This window comes from Hemiscyllium ocellatum, chromosome 24, assembly GCF_020745735.1.
Source record: "Hemiscyllium ocellatum isolate sHemOce1 chromosome 24, sHemOce1.pat.X.cur, whole genome shotgun sequence".
In the NCBI taxonomy this organism is placed as follows: domain Eukaryota; kingdom Metazoa; phylum Chordata; class Chondrichthyes; order Orectolobiformes; family Hemiscylliidae; genus Hemiscyllium; species Hemiscyllium ocellatum.
This window is the reverse complement of record NC_083424.1, coordinates 53,983,230-54,009,132: the sequence shown is the minus strand read 5'-3', so window position 1 is coordinate 54,009,132 and position 25,903 is coordinate 53,983,230. Positions and strand designations below refer to the sequence as shown.

The following is a 25,903-nucleotide window of genomic DNA, read 5'->3' as shown; positions in this document are numbered from 1 at the left end:
ACACAGAAGCTGCTAAATGCTGTTTCTGGAAACTATAAAACAATTCCATAAGCCTGTCTGAAACAAAAACGGAACTGAAGGGTCACTTGACCCGAAACATTAACTCTGACTTCTCTCTACAGATGCTGCAAGATCTGCTAAGATTAGATTCCCTGCAGTATGGAAACAGGCCATTCGGCCCAACAAGTTCACACCAACCCTCCAAAGAGTAACCTAGCCAGACCCATTCCCCTACCCTATATTTACCCCTGACTAATGCACCAAACACTATGAGCAATTTAGCATGGCCAATTCAGCTGACCTGCACATCTTTGGATTGTGGGAGGAAATTCACGCAAACATGGGGAGAATGTGCAAACTCCACACAGACAACCGCCCAATGCGGGAATCGAACCTGGGTCCCTGGTGCCGTGAGGCAGCAGTGCTAACCACTGAGCCACCATGCCAACAGGAAGTTTCCAGCAATCGGTTTTTGTTTCAGATTTCCAGGACTCTCAGTTCATTCAGGTATTTTCCCTTCCAAAAGATCATCGCCTGAAAAAGGAAGGCTGCATGAAGTCTAACAGAAAGCTGCAGATAGGGACATGAGTCTCCAGTCAGGGACTGTTGCAGCCAGTATATCCTCTTGCCACTCAAAATGGGCACTACAGCATTGATCATGCTCAGTGCAGAATAGATTTGGATTAAAGGGAAAAGTCCACACAGGTAGAAGGAAAAGAAAAAATGTTGTAAATGTCAATGCAACTCTGCAACAGCACTCTTAACTCAAGAGTTTGGTCAAGTCGCCATCCAGAGATGTGCTCATAATCCAGGGTGACCATTCAGTGCAATACTTTGCAATCATTGCATTCATGAGGGCCACTTTTTGAACTGGATATTAAAAACCTAACTCTGTCCAAAAGGATGAACAGAAAAGATTCCATACACTTTTCCAACACAAACAGATGGATACTTGCCAGTGCTCTGGTCAATATGTATCCCAACATCACTACTGAATTATCTAACCATCAATCCCATTCTGCCTGCAATTTGGCTGCTGTATAGCCACACTCCTAAAAACACCCCTTTGGCTGGAAATAGTTTCAAACATTCTGCGCTTCCAACAAGTCTTAAATGCATGTCGGTTCTCTCTTATAAAGCTACAAAAAATGAGGTTAAGAGCATGTAAAATGGCACAACTTGATGGTGTACTGTTTGCAGTTGATGACTTTATATCAAGCCTCTGTTTCTAAACACCACCCTAGGCACAACATAACTCATTTCATTTAAATCAGCTAAACTACCAATTTATGAACTATTTATGTTCAGATCACCCAATACATCTCAGAATTCTTTGAGCGAATAACAAGGCTTGTGGAAAAAAATCTCCGAATTCAGGCAAATTATTACTCCTGCAGCCACTCTTTAAAGTAAGGAAATGGTTTGACTGGGTCTCACCTCACCTTCTCTGCATCAGCTGAGTGGCAAGCATAACAGTGGCATCATTGATGACTGGGTCTGGCACATTGAAGGGGCATCTCTTCTGTTGTTTATGCCAACTATGGCCATGTCATCAGTGCTCATAAGCTCTTTCAGTCCTTCACCAAACTTCTGAACATCTCTCTTCTCCTTTATAACGCTTCTATTTAACTAAGCTTGGTGGTTTGGTGTTCATTTTTGTTTGACAATGAAGTCCCTTGGACGTTATACTCATCCCAATAGGTTTTTGTTGAAAAGAAGCTCAGTTTGCTCTTTTGTGCCAAAGATTTCTTTTACCAATCACCCAGAAACAAAAAAAAGTGCAGATATTGTTGAATTAACTTCTTCCAACACCCTTCTCTTAGCCCTAATTGGGAGGTGAGAAAAGTTTTTGACAAGCATTCTCTCTCACACTACTAAACTCAATCCTGCAACAATGTTTTCAGTTTCTCTCCTTTATGGATACCTGCCTTATTGTTTCTTAGTTCCAAACGCACGGTGCTACACACACATTGTACACTCAACAAGCAATGAGGCACCTTTGTTCCACACTAATTCTTTCCAAAATGCCAAAAGTCATGAAACTTGACTTAATCAGCCTTCCATTTCTTTTCTTAAATTCTTTTATGAGATGTGGGTGTTGCTGGTAATGCCAGCATTTATTGCCCATTCCCAATGACTGTAAGGAGGTTGTGGCGAAGCACCTTCCTGAGACAATGAATGGGTTGTAGGTACACCCACAGTGCTATTAGGGAAGGAGTTCCAGGATTTTGATTCAGCAACAGTGAAGGAAGAGTGATAAAACTTGAAGTGTCGATGGTGTACAGCTGGGAGGGGAACTACAGATGGTGATGTTCTTATGTGTCTGCTACTGCTGAGTATATAATCATACTCTGATTTCCTTTAGGTGGTCACACTTTCTGATCATTTGCCCTCTGTTCTTGTGGTGCAAGTAAGGAGTGCGATGGCACACTCTCCACTTGCTTGGACGAGTGCAGTTCCAACAACACTCGAGCAACTCAACACCGAGAACAAAGCAACCTGCTTGATTGGCACTTCATCCAGCAACTTAAGCATTCATTCTCATCACGGCAACAATGCGCGTTTATGTGGTGGAATCCATTCAGTTTCTGGTCCAAGGTAACTCCCAGACTTTTTGAGCCAGAGGTGGTGGCCACATAATCATCTGTTTTCTTATTCAATTTTCATGGTGCCTTTACTTCATCTAGATTTCTTATTAGCAGCTATGATTTGAGTCACATTACCAACAGATAGGGCTATATCCAGTGTCTGTTCCTCATTCAAGAAAATCAGAAAGTTAGTCAGACAGAGCAGCACTACTGGAAATGAGTGGTATTTTTTATAAATGGTACAGTAGCACATATATAACCAATTCAATTAGGGAAAACAGTATCTTTAAATACCTGAGCAGGAAAGCAACACCGGTCAAAAACAAATCTGCACTATTTTAATAAAATGGCCTTTCAGTAGATGTAACCTGCAGTCAGATTTTCTTTGTGGGATTTAAAGTTACAGTCTCCCAGACAAATACATTTCAAATGTGCAAAAGATAGCTGATTGTTTGATTGTCTTAATGCCAAAAGATTTGAGTGAGTACTTAAAGGAGAAGGGCAATCTAATCCTGGGAGTACCATTTTGTAGAAAGTATTCTGCTCAATTGATATTGTTGAAATCTCATCTTGAGCAAGCATTCTTAAATCAGCACCTTTTTTAAATGGAATGCTGAGACACCCCTCGCACAGGCCTGAGCTGTTTCAGCACATGGGGAAGATCCACAATGTACAACGGCAGCCAAAACTACACTGACCACCAGCAGCAGGGGAAGTAGTCATCAATCACTGTGCTCTTAGCCTTAGACAAACAGAGCTAGCAGAGGATTTGCATGGATCACCCTAGTAACTAATACTTGGGAGTGACAGTAAAGGTTTGAAGTGATCTCCAAGAGGCAAAATTGAACATATTTCTAAAGACAATACCTAGAACAAGGTTGCCACAGGAAATCCATCTCGTGCATTTGTCACAAAACTGGCGGATCCATAATACAATGATCAAGTTATTTAATAATCATAGCAATTTATCTTTATCCTGTAATCTACAAGGGACCAAGGTATAAGGTGAGGAAAGCTCCAGTGCTGAAAGGCTATGGGAATCATAAACAGCACATCATCTCCCTTTTCCCCTTTCTATCGAAGTCAACAGAATGAAAAGAGACTATGTAACCTATTAATTTAAATTAAATCCAATTGCAGCTCAGCCCTCTCCCACAAATTCATTGAAGTGTCCTTAAAAAGGTGGAATTGAGTCACTTTCAACCACTCCTTACAGCAATACACTGCAACAAGTGCAAATGTGAGATGTGATGATCCCGGCGACTGTATAATCATAGGAAAGCAATTAACAGACAGTGGTGGATGGTCTACCCCTTCTTTCAAATTGCACAGATGGATGTTAAAACTGGCAAGAATTAAAGTCAGTTTTTGATTCTCACCTTCCAAAATTTGATGAAGTTTATTTATTTTAAAACAGAAAGATAGGACACAAAGCTTTTATGAAAGCTTTAAACACACTGGTAGGAAATCGCTCAGAAGTAAATCAGTATTGGGATTCAACAATGGAGCAACTAAGCTCTGGCTGAGAATCTGTAGTAATTATTAGAAGAATTCAGTAATCCTATTGGCAAGAGAAGGCTATCTGGAAACACACCCTTCACGGGAAGCCAACTAGCAACTCAGTTTATTTAGTACTGGGACTTTAGCATGGTGACCAAGAGATGATTCTTCTAAGATATTCCCTTGGTTTTGAGGATGACTTCTTTCCACTCTGGTTGAATTAGAGTGGGAATGGCTGAAAGGTTCAAGGCACAACCTGCACACTGTGTCACATGCAGGTAAAGGAAGGGTTGGGCAGATGCATTGTCCAGAGGTTGGCACGCTCCCTCAATGTCCTGAGTTTATCTCTGCATTCTTCTGACAAAACCTCAAGATGTGTTTCATTGCCTTTCCACATGAGCCTTTTTCTACTTTGCTCGATGTCAAGCCAGAGTTTTGGCGAGTTTTGCTTATAACAGGAATGGGTTGGGGTCACTCCAGAACCTGCTGGAAGTCTTCAGGCATGACCCCAACGTTTCAGCAATGCAGTTGATTTGAATCTGGTTGCTTGTTTGCCTAACAGGTCTTGCCCGGCAGAACTGATTGAATGATTAGCCTTATAATAAGTAACAGCAGTTTCCTGTTTAGCAATTTGGGCGACACGGTGGCTCAGTAGTTAGCACTGCTGCCTCACAGCACCAGGGTCCCAGGTTCAATCCCAGCCTCAGGTGACTGTTTGTGTGGAGTTTGCACATTCTCCCAGTGTCTGCATTGGTTTTCTCTGGGTGCTCTGGTTTCCTCCCACAGTCCAAAGATGTGCAGGTCAGGTGAACTGGCCAGGCTAAATTGCCCAAAGTGTTAGGTGTATTAGTCAGAGGGAAATGGATCTGGGTGGGTTACTCTTGGTAGGGTCGGTGTGGACTGGTTGGGCTGAAGGGCCTGTTTCCACACTGTAGGAAATCTAATCCAAATCATATACATCCTTGTAGGAACCCCAAGATTTATTTAATTAGGAGTCACATTAAATTAAAATATAATTTCTATTAAATTTAATTCAACTTTTGATACAGGGTGAATATCTGTTGCTAGCTTTTGTTAACCCTTCCAAATGTAAAAATTACCTTCACTAAATTGGGGATACCTAAACTGCATTGCTCAGATTAAATCTCTACTTTAGTTTTCCAACCAGCACTGTATGAATTTCCTTCAGTTACCAAACCAGAGTCTTCATGAAGCATCAATGCAAATGAGCTCTAATCGAGGAGATTTTTATCAAAAGGGCAACAAAGCCACCTTGGCCAGGAGAAACCTGAAGTAATTATTAACCAAAAAACAAGGGAAATGCAATGATGGGAGTCATTGGATTAATCTGGGGTCTGATCAGGAGCCAGCCTTTTATAGCTCTTATTATTGTTTCCAGAAGCACAAAGACACTTGCTGTTAATTCTTCGTGATAGAACATAGAACAATACAGTACAGAACAGGCCCTTCGGCCCACGATGTTGTGCCGAACATTTGTCCTAGTTTAAGCATCTATCCATGTACCTATCCAATTGCTGCTTAAAGGCCACCAATGATTCTGACTCTAGGGGGGATGTTCGGGGATGGATTCTTTACCCAGAGAGTGGTGGGGGCATGGAATGTGCTGTCTGTGGGAGTGGCAGAGTCAGAATCATTGGTGGCCTTTAAGCAGCAATTGGATAGGTACATGGATAGGTGCTTAAGCTAGGACAAATGTTCGGCACAACATCGTGGGCCGAAGGGCCTGTTCTGTGCTGTATTGTTCTATGTTCTATGACGAAGAATTAACAGCAAGTGTCTTTGTGCTTCTGGAAACAATAATAAGAACTATAAAAGGCTGGCTCCTGATCAGACCCCAGATTAATCCAATGACTCCCATCATTGCTTTCAATAGAAGTGCTTTGGGGCCCTCCCCAACATTAATATGAAGAGAGGTCCTACAGGAAGATGGAATCTAACCCATGAGTTGCTGTGAAGACAAGCTTTACTTCAAATTCTGAGACATTGTAATGAAAGAGCTTGGATGAATATGGCCCCATTAATGATCTCAGAACATTTCGAAGCACTTTACAGCAATTTAAGCACTTTTACAGTGTAGTCACTGAGGAGACATACGAGATGCTTCTGCATAAAGCAAGGTCCCACAACCAACAAAAGAGAGATAATCTGGTTTTGTGATGTTAACTGAGGACACACTTTGGCCAGCATACCCAGTACTTTGTCAAAACAGCACAAAGATTCATTGATGGCTGCCTGAGATGTAGGTGCAGTATTGGTTTAATCACTCATCCAAAAGACTTTTACAACAGTGGAGTACCATTCTAAATTCTAATCAAGTCTCTAGAATGGGTCTCATACAAACAACCTTTCGACCATGAGAATGTGACTGAAAGACCCAACTGGGCTGAACTCAAAATCAAAGGATGCAAAGACAGCACAGAAACCCAAGAGATCAGAGTTGACGATTCCCACTTTCCCATCCAAATATTTCTTCCATTCCATTGCATTTTGTTACATTATGATAAGCTCACATCCACCAGATCAGAATGCGTGATTAGGGCAATTTTCTAGAAACTTGGAACATTGTAACTAGCTACAAGTTTGTTTAAACTGGCTTTCCTTAAGATTCAGAGCCACCACTATTATCGAAGTTTATTATTAGATCAAGAAAACATAATTCTTTTACTATTTCACTTCGAAGGCTGTACTGTGAACAAACACCATTCACGCATTCCACAATTACTCAAGCTACATAAGACAGCATTGTGTTAAAAGAATTGTGGCTGGAAGGGTTTTTAAAAACACAAGACATATTTTGTGACAAATTCACTGTCTTTAAATCAATTAAAGGTTGGTTTTTTGAATCCTCTGTGACAACAATGATTGTTCTTACCAAGATTTCCACTTATCACAGTGGTAGATGCTTTGCTTTTGCACTCAATCATGAAAGCATTCAGAGAAACACTTTTAGATTCTATCCTTACAAATCAGGACCGAGCATGGAGAATATGAAAGTGATATTCCAATGACCTTGTGACCAGGCCTCCATCTTCCATTTTGTAGAAACTTCAGCTCATCCAAAATCTTTTCTGGATGCATAATTCAAGACAAGTCCTGTTCATCTGTGCCCACTGACCAGCCCAACAATGCCTCCATTTTAACATTCTCAAGCGCTCCTTCACCTAGCTTCTCTCTGTCTTTCTGGCATCCTGCAGCCGCCAAAACCCTTCAAAATTTTTGAGCTCCTTGAATTGCGGCCTTCTACACATCTCCAATTTCCTTTGCTGCACCAATTGCAGTCATGCATTTATCTGCCCTAAACCGCTCCACCTCCCCACTTCTTTACAATAACATCTAAAATCGGATATTTTACAGGGTTTTAAATATTAAATATCGCGTGATAACATGCTTGTGTAGCACTCAAAAAGACTTTACGACATTAAAGGCACTAATTAAATGTAAGTTGCATCTGCTACAGAATGGTTCTGCAGGTAGACAGAAGGATGGTATATAGGCTGAAAGATGCAAAGGTTCCAATGTCTTCAGCATGTCTCAAAGTACATTACAGCTGAGTCACTCCCACAATGCAGGAAATGTAGCAAAAAATTTGTGTATTAGAAGGTCTACACTAACAAAAGTGTAATATTGACCAGATTATCAGTTTCAGTGCTGTTGGTTGAAGGATAAACTTTGACCAGGCTCCTGGGAGAATGTGTCTGCTGTGCTCTGAATGGTGTTCTGGAATTTTTACATCGCACCTCCAAGTCAGGCAGTTCAACATTTCATTCAAAAAGCAGCACTGCCAACACAGCTGTGCTCCCTCACTAATGTCAGCCCTGACATTATACCTTCTGACTGAAAGTGAATGTTATCAATTGAGTCACACTTTAAATTAAGAGTCACAAGCCATAAACTGGCAATTAAAATGAATTGTGTGGTTCGGGAATTCATATCAACTGCCACCGCTACAGTGATTAAAGAATCACATTTCAGAATTGCTTCATCAGGATAGATATTTCAACAAAGGTTATTAATTTGAAGAAAATAGCTGGCACAAGACCTTAAGAAACCAAGACCTACAAATAGAGAGAGGCGGGACATATCACCAGCGCTTCACCAGGGACTCTCTCTGATGGTGACAAAACATCTGACAACAAACCTTTCAGTTCAGCGAGCTAACTTACATGCTCATCAACCTGAGCTACAAATCTTGTCAAAAATTGCTGGCACAAGATTGGTCATCAATCAGAGTGGACAGCTCGGAAACAGAGTCCAACTCGTCCATACTGACCTAACCTAATCTAGTCCCATTTGCCAGCACTTGGCCCACATCCCACTAAACCTTTTCTATTCATATACCCATCCAGATGTTGTTTAAATGTTGCAATTGTACCAGCCACCACTTCCTCTGGCAGCTCATTCCATACACGTACCACCCTCTGCGTGAAAAAGTTGCCCCTTGGCTCCCTTTTATATCTTTCCCCTCTCACCCTAAACCTACACCTTCTAGTTCTGGACTTCCCCACCCCAAGGAAAAACGATTGTTTTTATCCTAATCATGCCCCTCATGATTTTATAAGGTCATCCCTCAGCCTCCAATGCCCTAGGGAAAACAGCCCTGGCCTCTTCATCTTCTCCCAATAGCTCAAATCTTCAACCCTGCCAACATCCTTGTAAATTGTTTCTGAACCCTTTCAAGTTTGACAACATCTTTCCGATAGGAAGGAGACCAGAATTGCACGCAATATTCCAACAGTGGCCTAACCAATGTCCTGTACAGCCACAACATGACCTCCCAACTCCTGTACTCAATACTCTCACCAATTAAAAAAAAAACAGACCAAATGCCTGATTCACTATCCTATCTACCTGCGACTCTACTTTCAAGGAACTATGAACATGCATGCCAACGTCTCTTTGTTCAGCAACACTCCCCAGGACCTTACCATAAAGCGTATATGTCCTGCTCTGATTTGCTTTTCCAAAATGCAGCACCTCACATTTATCTAAATTAAACTCCATCTGACACTCCTCAGCCCATTAGCCCATCTGATCAAGATCCCGTTGTACTCTGAGGTAAACCTCCTTCACTGTCCACTACACCTCTAATTTTGGCTCATCTGCAAACTTACTAACTATACCTCTTGTGCTCACATCCAAATCATTTATATAAATGATGAAAAGTAGTGGACCCAGCACCGATCCTTGAGGTACTCCACTGGTCACAGGCTTCCAGTCTGAAAAACAACCCTTCACCGCCATCTTCTGTCTTCCACCTTCGAGGCACTTCTGTATGCAAATCGCTGGCTCTCCCTGCATTCCATGAGATCTAATCTTGCTAACCAGTCTCTCATGGGGAACCTTGTTGAATGCCTTACTGAAGTCCATAAAGATCACATTTACCGCTCTGCCCATATCAATCCTCTTTGTTTCTTCAAAAAACTCAATCAAGTTTGTGAGACATGATTTCCCACGCACAAAGCCTCCTGACTATCCCTAATCAGTCCTTGCCTTTCCAAATACATGTGCATCCTGTCCCTCAGGATTCCCTCCATCAACTTGCTCACTGATCTATAGTTTCCTGGCTTGTCCTTACCACCTTTCTTAAACAGTGGCATGTTAGCCAACTTCCAGTCTTCCGGCACCTCTCCTGTGACTCTTGATGATACCAACATCTCAACAAGGGGCCAGCAATCACTTCCCTAGCTTCCCATAGTTCTAGGGTACACCAACGAGCTTTTGCTCATGAACACTGGATTTTGGATTGCTTCAATCTTTCATTTCAGCTTTAGGGTATTACCACTTTTAAAAGAGAATCCAACATCCCTTGGCTTTTGACAGCATCTTTTTTCACTGGGAATGGTCACATTTTGCATTTCTCATTAATTATTTTGGTTACTGGAATTATCTCATGTGCCCCTGCAATCTCTTTTTTCCAGTCTTCATAAGTAATGATGCATCACAATATCAGGCCTCATTATAAACCTAGTAAAGGTAAGTACATTTATTTAAGATGAACAAGTGAATAAATGACAGGAAAATATTGTCAAAATTGTCTGTTGCATCTCAACAATAGTTGTAATCTAAACAAACGTTTTGTTATTAACGTTTGTACATGGTAGTTATTGTCTGAACCCTGCAAGAACTGTGATAGCCTGAGATATATCAGGGAACAAAGAATATTCAGTGCATAGTTATGGTAATTTTGCAGAGCATGACTTTGCTATCCTGGAGATATCAAAAAGGGGCATTTTTCTAGTCCCTGTATAGTCTGAGACAGCAGAGAATGAATGCTTTGGAAAGGGAAACCTGAGATTAACAGCTGCTACACACTTAAAAATGCACATGGGGGAGGGGACAATATTCTCAAACATGGCTCAAACGTAGGGCAAAAGGGTCAGCACTGGGAACAGTAAATTCCCGAGGGTGACAGACAGTGAGGTTAGTGCAAGAAAGCAGCCGGATGCTCCAACGGGGGGCCCTAGAGCCGGTATTCTGTAAGGGCGAAACCAAATGGCCAGCCTTCCTCATTCAAACCAGTCTCTGGTAGAATGCAGGCGGCTACACAACCCAACGGACACGACAGAGTGCGCTCAGGAACCTACTTTGAATTACTCGTTTTTTCAAAGTGTTCATTTTCACGTTATCATCGCGCCATCGTTTAATAAACCGTGTGATTTCAGGCGATTACCTAATAAATATTCCGTTTTTGACTAATCATTCCCCCTTCCCCAAACCCCGTCTCAAGTATAAACTATTAAACAGCCCCTTTGTTCAGTGCACACAATAGCTGACGAGAATCAGCATTTCCAATGTCACCATTTTGAATGTAGCTGTTTTATTTTTTTTTAAACAAAGGTATTTCAAAGTGCTTACACCTCAGTTCAATTTTAATTTTCCTTCCAGCAAAAAAAAGCCTGCGGCGTTTCTGAAGACATTTGGTCTAATTTGTTCTGTCAGAAATGTTGAGAGGAAAGGGGCGGAGGGAATAGTTCCCCCCCCGGATAACACTAAGCTCTTTCTTTCTCTGTCTTTATTAAAAGGGCTTCCTTAGCTGCACCCCCACCCTCGCTACCGCCAACCCTGCGGCTCTCTTATTTTCCAAAGGGATGACCGATGCCGGCAGTCAGACTCACCCACGCTCCGCCGTTTCCAGTGTAGCACTAAACACCAGAGAGACTGAACAGCCCTCAGCCGCTTGCTGTGTGTGTCAGACAGAGGAAGAGAGCGCTCTCCTCCTACTTTCATGCAGACTGCCCCTCTTCTCATCTCAGTTATCGCGGTTTTGCCCAGGAAATGCCAAGATAGCAAGCAAAAAAATCACCCCGGATCTTGCACCCAAACTATTATCCTACATCTACTAAATAGAAGACAAATTCAAGCTTAACATTTCCATTTTCTTTTCAAAGTTGCTCCTTGAAGGTCATAAGTTTCACTTGTAGATCAATTGGCTACTCTTCCTATGAAGAATTCTGGTCAATTCCCATCCCTAAAAACACTTACCTAACTGTGACAGTTACAAAAGCAACCACATAAAAATGCCACCTTCCTACAGGTCACATAACTTAATAAGACCCGTGAAATGTGCACACTCACTCGGTTATTAATCTTTCAGCAAGCAAAGCATCTTTTTATTAACTCAGGGACATGGGCTGGGTCAGCAACGTATTACCCGTCTCTACTTGCCCTTGAGAAGGTGGTAGGCAAAAGGACTGCAGATTCTGGAAATCAGAGTGTAGATTAGAGTGGTGCTGGAAAAGCACAACAGGTCAGGCAGCATCCGAGGAGCAGGAAAATCAGCGTTTTGGGCAAAAGCCCTTCATCAGAACTTGAGAAGGTGGGTTGAGCTGTCTCTTTAATCTGTGGCAGTCCATTTGGTGTAGGTACATCTGCTTTTAGAGGGGGAATTCCAGGAAGGAATGCAATATTTTTCCAAGTCTGGATGGTGAATGGCACATTGAAATGCGCTGCCTGCAGGTTCCCCTACGTACCCACAACTAGTCAGAAGTAGTTGTGGGTTTGGAATATGCTAAGGAATCTTAGGGAATCATTGCGGTGTGACCTTTCAAACAAACAGTCAGCCTGCCTGGATTGAGGATGACTTGCTGCTAAATGGGTTAGGAGATGGCTGACAAGAACAATGCAACCTTGTAGACCCTACCACATGCCAGGCAGGGCTGCTTGATGTGGTATTTGAGGTTTGTGCGCTGTCTCTAATGAAACAACTTTCCTTCCACCTGCTCCCACTGAAGAAAATTGGATATATCTTTAAAAATGAACAAATAGGCAGGATGAAAGAACAAGCAAGTGGAAATATTTGTACTGTTCTTTCAAAGAGGTGGCCACAGGCATGCTGGGCTGAGTGGCTTTTTTATACTGTAACTCAACATCAGACACAAATTCCTTGGACATATTCCAAGAGGTCTAGAATTAAATGTATCTTACGGTAAATGAGGTCTGAACTTTTATGCATTAATTAATGCCACATCCCAAAAGTTTCATTAGAATACTTAAGTCCAGGCGAACACCATGAAATACTATGAGGTGCCATCCCTATTTGCTCTTTAACACATTCTCTTTTCTTGCATTGTAATAGTGCTCTGTGCATATGGATTTTCACTGCAGCACTTTTGTGTTCTAATGAATAGAAATTTTCACACTCAGAACAGCAGCAGGCTTGGAATAGAACACTAGCAACCAAGGGACATATCGGTAGTTTGAAAAGTAAAGATTTACATTAAAAAAAAACACATGAACTCAGTTTTTAATTTACAACACAGAAATATCCGGGAGCACTAAATGACAGAAACAGAAAATCGGACAGCTCAGCATTTACAATGTCAACATCCCACAATGAGATTGTATCTGGTGACAGGATGTGATGAGGCATTATCCCAAGCAACTGACACAACAGCTTTACTCATACAAAGTTGTTAAGAAGCAACTGAATGAGAGTGGAGAACTGTATTAAAGATCTATTGACAAAGGGTAGAAGAAGTTTGGAACTCTCTTCCAGAAACAGCATGGATGCTCGATTTGTTGTTAATTTTAAATCTAATATAGATTAGTTTTTGTTAATGTATTAAGGAATATAGGCCAAAGGCAGATACATGAAGTCTGGCTACATATCAGACATGATCGAAATGAATGGTGGAACAGGTTCACAGGGCAGAATATCCTACTCCTGCTCCTATTCACCTATCACACATTTAAGGTTCCATATTTCATTCATGTCAGATTGAAAATATGTGTAAAACAAATGTTGAAAAGCAGAGACCTTTGTAAACCAAACAATGCAATTCCATAGGTCCTCTTCACAGGGCCCCAACAGTATGAAAAAACACCATTCAGTCCATTGAGTCCACATCGACCCTCCATACAGCATCCCACCCAGACCCAGCTCCTATCTCTATCCACACATTTCCACGTACACCAATCAACTTAGACTCTGCGGGCAATTTAACATGGCCAATCTAACCTGCACATCTATGTACTGTGGGAGGAAACTGGAGCACCTGGAGGAAACCCATGCAGCCAATGAGTTTGCACAGTCGGTCATTCAAGGGTAGAATTGAACCCAGGTCCCTGACACTGTGAGGCAGTAGTGCTAACAACTGAGCCACCATTCTGCCACCTCTTGGTTGTATCTTCAGTAATCAGCAGACTTCTACATCTCAACCTTTTGGACCAAGAAGTCATTATTTCACAAAGTGAATTTTGTTTTCTCCTTTCTCTCTTCCATCTTCATGCAGCCATAGAGTCAGAGATGTACAGCAGGGAAACAGACCCTTTGGTCCAACTCATCCATGCTGATTAGATATCCTAAATCAATCCAGTCCATGTGCAAGCATTTGGCCCATATCCCTCTAAACCCTTCCTATTCATATACCCATCTAGATAACTTTTAAATGGTACAATTATACCAGCCTCCACTTCCTCTGGCAGCTCATTCCATACATGCACCACTCTGTGTGAAAATGTTGCCCCTCAGGTTCCTTCTCACCCTAAACCTATACCTTCCAGTTCTGGACTTCCTCAACCCAGGGAAAAGACTTTGTCTATTTACCCTATCCATGCCCCTCATAATTTTAAAAACCTCTACAAGATCACCCCTCAGCCTCCAACACTCCAGGGAAAATAGGTCCAATCTATTCAGCTCTCCTTACAGCTGAAACCCTCTAACTCTGGCAACATCTTTGTAAATCCTTTCTGAACTCTTTCAAGTTTCACAACATCCTTCCTATAGCAGGGAGACCAGAATTGCACACAATATTCCAACAGTGGCCTAACCAATGTCCTGTACAGCCACAACATGATCTCCCAACTCCTATACTTAATGCACTGATCAATAAAGGCAAGCTACCAATCGCCTTCTTCACTATCCTATCTACGGACAACTCTGCTTTCAAGGAACTACGGACCTTCAAGGTCTCTTTGTTCAGCAACACTCCACAGAACCTCACTATTAAATATTTAAGTCTGCCCTGACTTGCCTTTCCAAAACTCAGCACCTCACATTCATCTAAATAACACTCTGAGGTAACCTTCTTTGCTGTCCACTACATCTCCAATTTTGATGTCATCTGCAAACTTATTAACTATACCTCTTATGCTCATATCCAAATCATTTATATAAAATGATAAAAAGTAGTGGACCCAGCACCGATCCTTGTGGCACTCCACTGATCACAGGCCTCCAGTCTGAAAAACACCCCTCCACCACCAACCTCTGTCTTCTACCTTTGAGCCAGTTCTATATGCAAATGGCTAGTTCTCCCTGTATTCCATGAGATCTAACCTTGCTAACCAGTCTCCTATGTGGAACCTTGTCAAATGCCTTACTGAAGTCCATATAGATCATGTCCACTACTCTGTCCTCATCCATCCTCTTTTTCACTTCTTCAAATACAGCATTTAAAAATCTCAATTTAGTGAGACATGACTTCCCACACACTAAACCATAGTGACGATCCCTACTCAGTCCCTGTCTTTCCAAATACATGTAAATCCTGTCCCTCAAGATTCACTCCAACAATTTGCCCAGCACCGATGTCAGGCTCACCAATCTATAGTTGCCTGGCTTTTCTTTACTATCTTTCTTAAATAGTGGTGCGTTAGCCAACCCCTAGTCTTCCACCACCTCACCTGTAGTTATTGATGATACAGGTAGTTCTATAAACGCCAGAAGTGCGTTATAGCAAAACCTCGCTCAATTGAAAATAATGATGCTGATGGGAAAAGTGGGGTTGGGGCATATCAGCAAGAAAAAAACGATCACTCAAAACAAAATCACCAAACATCTAATGCAAAGTATACCACAGCCTGAATGAAGGTTGAAATCATACTTGTTAACAAAAAGTAAATTTAACAGTACATTTTTAAAAAATGCAAGAAAACTGCTCTCTATACAGCACCTCTCACAGAAAGCTGCTCTGTTGGCAGCAGATATCAGCACATATGCAGGACAGCCCGTACACCAGAGTTCACATCGCACATGTGCAAAAAGACACTGGTTTTGGTGCTGATATTGTGCTAACACAAAATGGCACACTGACGTCAGCACGTGCACAGAACAGCATGAAGACCGGCTCAGACATCACATGTGCGGCTCTTTTGCAGAAAAGAATGAACACTGGTGCGTGTGCAGAACTTTTAGCATGCACACCGGCCTGTGCGCAGAATGAAGCATCACCAGCATCATGCTATTGCCAACTGAGGTAAGTGTTCTCCAAATTATACTCCTCTAATTCTTCAGCAATGTTACAGGCAGATCGCACTGCCAAAATACACCTCCTTTCAGAACTACCTATACAAATAGGTTAGCAAGGGGCCAAGCAATCACTGCCGAGCTTCCCAGAGGTAAGACACCTGATCAGGTCCAGGGATTTATCCCACCTTAATGTATTTTAGGACATCCAGCACCTCTTGCTCTGTAATATGGACATTTTTCAAGATGTTGCTATTTATTTCCCCACATTCTGTATCTTCCATATCTTTTGCCACAGTAAACACAAACAAAACACTCGTTTAGTATCTCCCCCATCTCCTGCATTTCCACACATTGGCGGTTTTGCCAAGTAAGGAGTCCTATTTCTCCCTAGTTACCTTTTTCTCCTTAATGTAGTTGTACTTTGATACAATACAGATTTTCACAATGTGAGAAAAGCTTGTCCCCTTTTCTAGCTCTAGTTTGTGTCTCCTTGACCATTGGAGAAATACCTTTTCTGCATTTACCCTATCAAATCCATTAAAAGTCTAATATTTTAAATAGCTTTAGCCATCATTTATACTTTATACAATCACCTCTTGGGAGATTCCACACTAAGATTTGTCACTACTTACTGATAATGCTCTTGTAATATTTCCACTTGCTCTCAAAGTGCTAACCCTGGTCGGGAACACACTCCCTCTGCCTCCTCACTTACAGTCATCGACATATGCAGCACGGAAACAAACCCTTCAGACCAACTCGCCCATGCCAACCAGATATCACACCTAATCTAGTCCCATTTGCCAGCACTTGGCCCATATTCCTCTAAACCCTTCCTATTCATATACCCACCCAGATGCCTTTTAAATGCTGTATTTGTACCAGCCTCCACCACTTCCTCTGGCAGCTCATTCCATACACGTACCATCCTGTGTGTGAAAAAGTTGCCCCTTAGGTCCCTTTTATATCTTTACCCTCTCACCCTGAACCTATGCCCTGTGGTTCTGGACTCTCCCACCCCAGGCACAGACAGAAAACACGGGGGGCTAACACCTTCAACTTATTATCTGGCTAACACCAATTGTTATAGTTAACCTAAGAATGTAACTTCTCAAAAAAAAAGTTGTGTGATTTACATGTGAAACATGGTATTGGAACAGATGAAAGACTCAACAAACAATCAAGGTATTTTTTTTTCAATGTATAATTTCAGTTACATCACACTGTAAACTTTTGCTATAAATTCTGTGTCTGACAATTATCTCTTCCACAATCACCTGATGAAGGAGCAGCGCTCCAAAAGCTAATGCTTCCAATTAGACCTGTTAGACTATAACCTGATGTGTGATTTTTTAACTTATTTACCCCAGTCCAACACCAGCATCTCCAAATCATGCCCCTCATGATTTTATAAACCTCTATATTGAAGTTGTTAAAAAAAAGATACAGCACATGAATGTCGCCCGTGCTTATTGCCCTACACTGCATGAAGTGAAATGAGAATTGCCAGAGATCCATAGACTGCTCTCTGGTTAGGGGGTGATTGGTGGTGAACTGAACCTAAGGGTCACCACCCCACAGGTGAGGGAGAAGTTTCAGAAGGTGGCATCTTCAAACAACATGGCCCAGCAATACCTAGAACTTAAACTTACCAGAATCACTGAACAGTATAGCACGGAAACAGACCCTTCGGCCTAACTCGCCCATGCTGACCAGATAGCCTAACTTAATCTAGTTCCATTGCCAGCATTTGGTCTAAATCCCTTTAAACCCTTCCTTTTCATATACCCATCCAGATACCTTATAAAAGTTGTAACTGGACCAGCCTCCATCACTTCCTCTGGCAGCTCATTTCATACACGTACCACTCTTTGGATGAAAACATTGCCCCCATCTTTAGATTCCTTTTAAATCTTTCCCCTCTCACCTTAACACTATGCCCTCTCATTTTGGACTCTGCTACCCTGCGAAAAAAGATCTTAGCTCTTCATCCTAGACATGCCCCTCATGATTTTATCAATCTCTGTAATGTCATTCCTTAGTCTCCGATGTTCCAGGGAATATAGCCCCAGCCTGTTCAGCCTTCTTAGCCTGAGTTTCAAATCCATCAATTTGCTCTTCCTATCTGCTTTATCCAATTTCTGCTGACATCCAAGAGTTCCTCCAAATCAGTCCTCTTGCACAATTAGATTTTTACCACTTCACTACTGGCCTATTGGACCCTGAACAACAAGATTCTCTCGTTAAGCCTCTCTATGTTCCTAGCTCCCAGCTTCTCCTTCCATCAGACACTCCTTAAAAAAAAAGTACCTCCACTCTCACTAATATCCAGGTGGCCTGGTGTGAAACTTTATTTGATTACACTCCTGTGGGGTGACTTAGGATGTTTAATGATCAGGAGAAAAAAAAAGTTCCTGTGCCAAACTCAGAGCCCCTGAGGCTAACTACAGCATGCCTGAAATTGTTGAGTTAGGTGAAAAGCACAGCAGATCAAGCAGCAGACGAGCACGGGAGTCAACATTTCATCAAGACTGGGAACGGGTAAGGGGGCTCAGAAATAAATACAGGGAGGGGATGGGGTTGGGGGGGGTCAGCAGGCTTGGTCAGGTTCAGGGAGCTGGGCAGAGAGGGAGGGCTGGACCTGGGATGAGGTGGGGGTGGGGAAATTTGAAAGCTGGTGAATTCTACGTTAAGGTCATATGGTTGTAAGCTTCTGAGGCAGAAGTTGACGTGTTCTTCCTCCAGTTTGTACATGGCCTTATTTTGATAGTGGAGGTGGCCCAGGATGGACATGTCACCAGGAGAGTGGGAAGGGGAATTGAAATGTCTGGCACCCAGAAAGTGGGGTTGATTGAAGTGTACAGACCATGTAAGTCCCATGAACCAGTCTCCGAGTTCAGTCTCTCAGATGTAGAGGAGACTACATTTAGAATAACATTGCAATAAAGGTTCGAGGAAATGCAGGTGAATCTCTGCCGGACTTGGAATAATTCTTTGGGGCCTTGGACGGAGGTAAAAGGGGAGGTGTGAGGGTAGGTGTTATACCTTCTGCGGTCACAGGGGTAAAGCAGAGATTGGAGGAGTGGGTGGACCTAACGAGGGAGTCATGGAGGGAACGGTCTCTGCAGAAAGTGGATAGGAGTGGGGAAGGAAATATCATTTTGGTGGTGGGGTCAGTCTGCAGGTAGCAGAAATGGCAGAGCACGATGAGCTGGATTCAGAGATTAGCGGGATGAATAGGAGGACCTGGGGACTCTATTTTGTTGTGGTGGGGGATGCGGTTTGAGGGCAGAGGTGTGGGAAATGGAGGAGATGTGGTTGAGCGCATTTTTAATCACAGGGGAGGGGAAATTACAGTCCTCAAAGTAGAGGATATCTGGGATGTCCAGGAGTGAATTTGCTCATCCTTGGGGGCAGATATAGCAGAGTGGAGGAATTGGGAGTACAGGATCGTGTTTTTTAGGATGGGGTTTAGAGAGTTGAGCGCGAGCGACAGCAAGTGAGAGTGAGATATAGTCAAGGTAAGTGTATGGGCCTTCAGGTTTGAAATAGATGTTGGATGTCAGAGATGGAGGCAGAGACGTCCAGAAAGGGGAAGAAGGTGTCAGATCGATCCAGGTGAATTTGAGGTCAGGATGGAAGGTGTGGGTGAAGTAGATGAACTGTTCAAGCTTCTCATAGGAACAAAGACCAACACCCAAAATTGGGATCTTCATCTATATGAACATCGGTTTTTCTATATAAATTAATTTCTGCCAAATTCAGATTAAAAAAGGAGATAATGTAGGAATGTATTTACATACTGGAAGCTGTGATGTAAATGATTAAAAAAAAGATTATTGAAAAGTTTCATTTCCATCAATTCAAGGTCACTACTGGAGATATAAATTATCAGGAAACTTAATACTTAACTGAGCGATGTATTAATTCATTCACCTCTGGACCGGACTTTGAACACTTGCCTAACTGAGGAAATGAAAGCATTTTTGCTCGGACAGCTCTAATGTGATTCAATGAAATGGGTTTTGATAGTCTCAAACCAATTGATACTTGGCTCCAATCTATGCATTCAACATGACTCTATCAAGGCCAGTGCAGAACTAGGGCTTGGCCAGGGCACAAGAAAGCCACTGCAACTAGATTGGCAGGGACTCGAACCAGGGTGGAGGGGGAAATGGAGATAGGGAGAGGGCACAAGGTTGGCGGTGAGGCAGGAAGAAAAGCACAACAAGATGGGTGAGGTGAGGCGAAGAGAGTGACAGGGGCAGGGGGGTCTCGGGTAGAGAGTGACTGGGATGGGGTGAAAGAGGGCAACAAGGACAGGTGGCAGGGGAAAGGATGGTGGGTGCAGTGAGGAGGAGAGGGTAGAGGGAAAGAAAGAATATCAGTCAAGGTTTATACTCTTTCATCATTGTTGCACCAGTTAGAAAATAAATGTGAAAGTACAAATGGGAGCATACATTTTTAAAAGAATGTTGAGTGATGATAGAACAGCCTGGGAGTATGGGACATGAGAGAGGGGCTATCAATGGTTGCAGATTGCACTGCACCATGAAATTCTGCAACAGGTGGCACAGTGGCCCCGTGGTTAGCACTGCTGCCTCACAGCACCAGGGTCCTAGGTTCAATTCCAGTCTCGGATGACTGTTTGTGTGGAGTTTGCACATTCGCCCTGTGTCTGTGTGGGTTCCCTCCGAGTACTCCGGTTTCCTCCCACAGTCACAAAGATGTGTAGATCAGGTGAATTGGCCATGTTAAATTGCCCATAGTGTTAGGTGCATTAGTCAGAGGGAAATGGGTCAGTGTGGACTTGTTGGGCCAAAGGGCCTGTTTCCACACTGTAGGGAATCTAATCTAATCAAGGAAGTTAATTGTGTTTGTCATTTTAGGGTGGCACGGTGGCACAGTGGTTAGCACTGCTGCCTCACAGCGCCAGAGACCTGGGTTCAATTCCCACCTCAGGCGACTGTGTGGAGTTTGCACATTCTCCCCGTGCCTGCGTGGGTTTCCTCCGGGTGCTCCGGTTTCCTCCCACAGTCCAAAGATGTGCGGGTCAGATGAATTGGCCATGCTAAATTGCCCATAGTGTTAGGTAAGGGGTAAATGTAGGGGTATGGGTGGGTTGTGCTTCGGCGGGTCGGTGTGGACTTGTTGGGCCAAAGGGCCTGTTTCCACACTGTAAGTAATCTAATAACTTGCACTATTTGTTAGTGGGCGGCACGGTGGCACAGTGGTTAGCACTGCTGCCTCACAGCGCCTGAGACCCGAGTTCAATTCCCGACTTAGGCGACAGACTGTGTGGAGTTTGCACGTTCTCCCCGTGCCTGCGTGGGTTTCCTCCGGGTGCTCCGGTTTCCTCCCACAGTCCAAAGATGTGCGGGTCAGGTGAATTGGCTAAGCTAAATTGCCTGTAGTGTTAGGTAAGGGGTAAATGTGGGGGTATGGGTGGGTTGCGCTTCGGCAGGTCGGTGTGGACTTGTTGGGCCGAAGGGCCTGTTTCCACACTGTAAGTAATCTAATCTAAAAGCACAGACAAAACCCACTGAGTCACGTTATATTTATATATATTTAAGCAAATAGGACACAAAAGTGGCAAGAAAACTAATAATGCTATAAAAAAGGGGAAGCATGGAAGTTAGAGCATTGGTAGAGAAGAAACGATTTGCAGGGTTTGAGGAAAGGATATTAAGAACGATGATTAATTCACCTTGTAAAGAGCCAACATAGACAGAACGGACTGAATGGCTTCCTTCTGTGCTAAGTAATTTTTGCAGGTGCTCTTTGAGTATCATGAATTATGGCATATTGGACTAGAGTAATGCTTCACTCTGTCTAACCAAAGGATGGGGCATAAACTGTGAATTTGCTTTTCATGTTTACACACACAAAAAGGCTCAGCTGCATACATTCTGAATCAATATAGTTTAGCATAAAGGTCAGAGGATTAACCATTTTGTGTGTGTTATTTCATACATCTATTTGTAGTCATTTACTGTTTCGAAATAAATATAAACAAAAGCACTGGTAACTTTAATTAGGGATGGATTCAACTTGCTTTGTTGAAATCTAAAATGGCTGAACAAAATGATAATCTCTGACGCATGAGAGAATTCTGATAAACGCTATAAATTGTTACAATCTACTAATTGTACAATTACAAAGGTTCTACCAACCGTCAAGTAGTGAAGAATTATAGAAGACTTGCATTTCTACACCATTTTAGTGCACATAACAAGCTACATTTTAAAGCAGTTCAGACAAAATTAATTGGAACACTATTTTGTAAATAAAGTAGTTCCTGCATTTAGCTTAAGGTTTTAGAATTTCTGTATTTACTTTTGCATTTACAATTCTGTGAAATAAAATCTATAACATTAAGAATCTGCGCTACTGACACAACACTGCTGTTTTTGCTTATAACAGACAACTCATTTCAAAGAAACTATGAGAATCTTTCTGGGTTCAATGGTTCCATTAGACTTTCTGCAATCTACTTGATGAGAAATTGCTTAGTAAAAACCAAAAGAACTGTGGATGCTGTAAATCAGAAACAAATCATAGGTTGCTAGAAAAACACAGTAAATCTGGCAGCATCTGTGAAGAGAAGTCAGTTAACATTTCAGAATCAGTGACCCTTCCTCATAACTGATGGTAGCTAAGAAAATTTCAGTTTACAGAGGAATCTCAATTATCCGAATATCAATTATGAGAAGGTCTCAATAGAATCATTACATCAAAGAGGAGTTACCAAAACACTAATTGCATCTTTTGTTTACAATGATTAAAAATAACACTGCTTACTGAAACGCTGCCAAGAGCAGTCCAGGATATCAATGGGAGCCCAAGTACTATCTTCAAGTACTACCTTCCGCCCTCTCTCTCTCTCTCCTTCTCCATACTTTCCCTTGGGGTTCACACAGGGGTGTACCCTAAACCCCCTTACCCGCAATAATCTCTCCAATATCTTCCTGTACAGGGCAAAGGTGGAACTTGTCAAAATATTGCGGTAAAACGTGCGTGAAGCTACGTGTTGTAGACATGCACACTATTTGGACACTCACCTCCCCCCACAAATGCAGCAGCAGTCTTACTGTTGGTGTCCAGTCCGGCTGCCCCAGAGAAAGACGACGACAGGCAGGTGCGGGGGCGCAGGGGGATGGGGTGGAATGTGGGTCAGGGTGGACAGGGCAGGATTGGGGGATGGATAGGGGTGGGGTTGGACCGGGCTTTGGGGAGGGGGTGGGAGCTGGGGGAAAAAAAAAGTAAAAAGTAAAATTAAAAAAAAATCAGCCAGGGCAGGGGCAAGGGCTCACGCACGATGCTGCCTTGTCTCCTGAAAGGGAGAGGACATGGTAAAGTGCTCAATCCCATTGGACTGATTGGAGGGGCCTCAGCAATGCTGCAGGTCCCTTACACACATATGTGTTCCTGTTCAGAAACAAACCGAGAGAGAGAGAGAGAGAGAGACAGAGACAGAGACAGAGAGACAGAGACAGAGAGAGACAGAGAGAGCGAGCAAGGCAGGCAGAGCGAGGAAAACGGAGACTTCAGAAAAGTCCGAGCCCCAGAGGAGAGGCATTGAATCAACTAACCGAATAATCAGTTATTGGAATGAAATAGTGCCCGCCCATCTGGTTCGGATAATCGAGGTTCCTCTGTATATGCAGAAGGCGGGAGGAGGGGGTAAGGAGTAAATGATAGGTGGGGATTGAACCCAAAGAAAGAGAAGAGCAGTTGGACAGACAAAGGAGAGGATCTGGCTAGGAGGGTGAACAGCTGTTAATGGAGACTGTTAGTGGCTAACATTAGTTAATGTTGTGGTTCTGCTCGCCGAGCTGGAAGTTTTTGCTGCAAACGTTTCGTTCCCTGGCTAGGGAACATCATCAGTGCTGTTGGAGCCTCGTGTGAAGCGCTGCTTTGATGTTTCTTCCGGTATTTAAATACAGGAAGAAACATCAAAGCAGCGCTTCACACGAGGCTCCAACAGCACTGATGATGTTCCCTAGCCAGGGAACGAAACGTTTGCAGCAAAAACTTCCAGCTCGGCGAGCAGAACCACAACAACGGATACCCGAGCTACAAATCTTCAATCAGATTTTAATTAGTTAATGTGTATTTGCAGACTATGTGATTACAAGGCCTACTGTGTGGGGCTAGGACATGGGAGAGTTCAGGCCTTTAAATGATTGAACTCTATATCAGGTCCAGAGGGCGGTAGGGTTCCCAATTGGAAAATGAGGTGCTGTTCTTCCAGCTTGTGCTGAGCTTCCCTGGAGCACTCCAGCAAGTCTGAGACAGGGATGTTGGACAGGAAATGGGGGAGTGGGGGTGTATAGCAGGCAACCAGAAGCTTCGGGTATTTGTTCGTGAGCAGAACGTAGATGTTCTGTGAAGTGACCACCCAGTCTGTGCTTCATTTCCCAGAGTAGAGGAGACCACACTGTGAGCAGCGAATGCAGGAGGCTGGATTGTATGAAGTGCAGGTAAAGTGCTGCTTCATTTGGAAGGTGGGTTTGGGCCCTTGGATACCGAGGAGGGAGGAGGGAAATAGGCAGGTGTTACACCTTCGGCTTGCAGGGGAAGAGTGGACCAAGGTGTCTCAGAGGGAACGACTCCTGGGGAAGACAACAAACAAGGGCGGGGAGGGGAATGGGTCTTAGTGCCTGGCTTACAAATTTCCCTTAATGGGCATTGTAGCATTAGATCTTCCCACTACTTCCTCAATGGGAGAATAGTTGAATTATGAAGATAAATTAACACTTTATGGGCAGTACTGAACATTTATATGGTATTCTGGATTAGTGGTGCTGGAAGAAGAGCACAGCAGTTCAGGCAGCATCCAAAGTGCAGCAAAATCGATGTTTCAGGCAAAAGCCCTTCATCAGGAATAAAGGCAGTGAGCCTAAAGCGTGGAGAGATAAGCTAGAGGAGGGTGGGGAGAAAGTAGCATAGAGTACAACAGGTGAGTGGGGGAGGGGATGAAGGTGATAGGTCATGGAGGAGAGGGTGGAGTGGATAGGTGGAGAAGGAACAAGTCATGGGGACAGTGCTGACCTGGAAGTTTGGAACTAGGGTGAGGTGGGGGAAGGGGAGATGAGGAAACTGTTGAAGTCCACATTGATGCCCTGGGGTTGAAGTGTTCCGAGGTGGAAGATGAGGCGTTCTTCCTCCAGGCATCTGGTGGTGAGGGAGCAGCGGTGAAGGAGGCCCAGGACCTCCATGTCCTTGGCAGAGTGGGAGGGGGTGTTGCAATGTTGGGACAATATTGTCCTGTACAGGAGAAAGTGAGATGCTGGAGATCAGAGTTGAAAAGTGTGGTGCTGGAAAAGCACAGCTGAACAGGTAGCACTCGAGGAGGGGTCTCGGCATTCCGGGCATAAGCCCTTCATCAGGAACATTCCAAGTGAAGAGCTTCTGCCTGAAACATCGACTCTCCTGCTCCTCGGATGCTGCCTGACCTGCTGTGCTTTTTCAGTGCCACACTGTGTTGTTCAGTCTTGCATGGCATTATAGTACACGTTTTGTATTGTTGCTACTGAAAGTTAAACTGCACAGTTGGTGCTGGATATTTTCTGTCATGAACTCCAATCACAGTTAATTTCAAATACAAACAGGATCCATTTTTAAACCAAAACTACAGTATTAAGTAAAAGGTACAAAAATAAGATTGTAAAAATAGCAAAAACAGGGAAACAGCTGGCAGGGGCACTAAGTAGGGACTATTTTGTTAAGCACAAATTGCTTCACCTTACATTATAGCCTAAAATTCCCATAACACAGTACCCTGCTGGATTGTACTATAATCAGAACTGATGTAAAGGGTTAGGAGAAAGTGAGGTCTGCAGATGCTGGAGATCAGAGCTGAAAATGTGTTGCTGGAAAAGCGCAGCAGGTCAGGCAGCATCCAAGGAGCAGGAAATTCGATGTTTCGGGCATAAGCCCTTCATCAGGAAAATCTGTGAGAACGTAGCTGAAGAGCTTCTGTGCAGAGGAGATGACCTGGGGGGGCGCAGTGAGAGATGGACTCACTGAAATCCTTGTGAGGGAGGAAGAGAGCTTCTTCAAGGAAGGCATCCTTGCAAGAGGATTCGCAGTAAGTTAAAAT

The 25,903-nt window shown here is 43.2% G+C and overlaps 1 protein-coding gene across 6 annotated transcripts in view; it reads right to left on the bottom strand.

Moving 5' to 3' along the window:
* The window catches only part of pisd (phosphatidylserine decarboxylase), a 112,474-nt gene that overhangs the window by 48,688 nt on the left and 37,883 nt on the right, over nt 1-25,903 (bottom strand). Inside the window, exon 1 of one of the 6 annotated variants that reach the window (XM_060843799.1) lies at nt 11,225-11,295. The exons of the other annotated variants lie outside the window; for them this stretch is intronic. The gene's annotated coding sequence lies outside the window, so the exon portion shown is untranslated. Of the gene's footprint in view, nt 1-11,224; nt 11,296-25,903 lie in introns of those variants that run through there. 6 annotated transcript variants of the gene reach the window in all.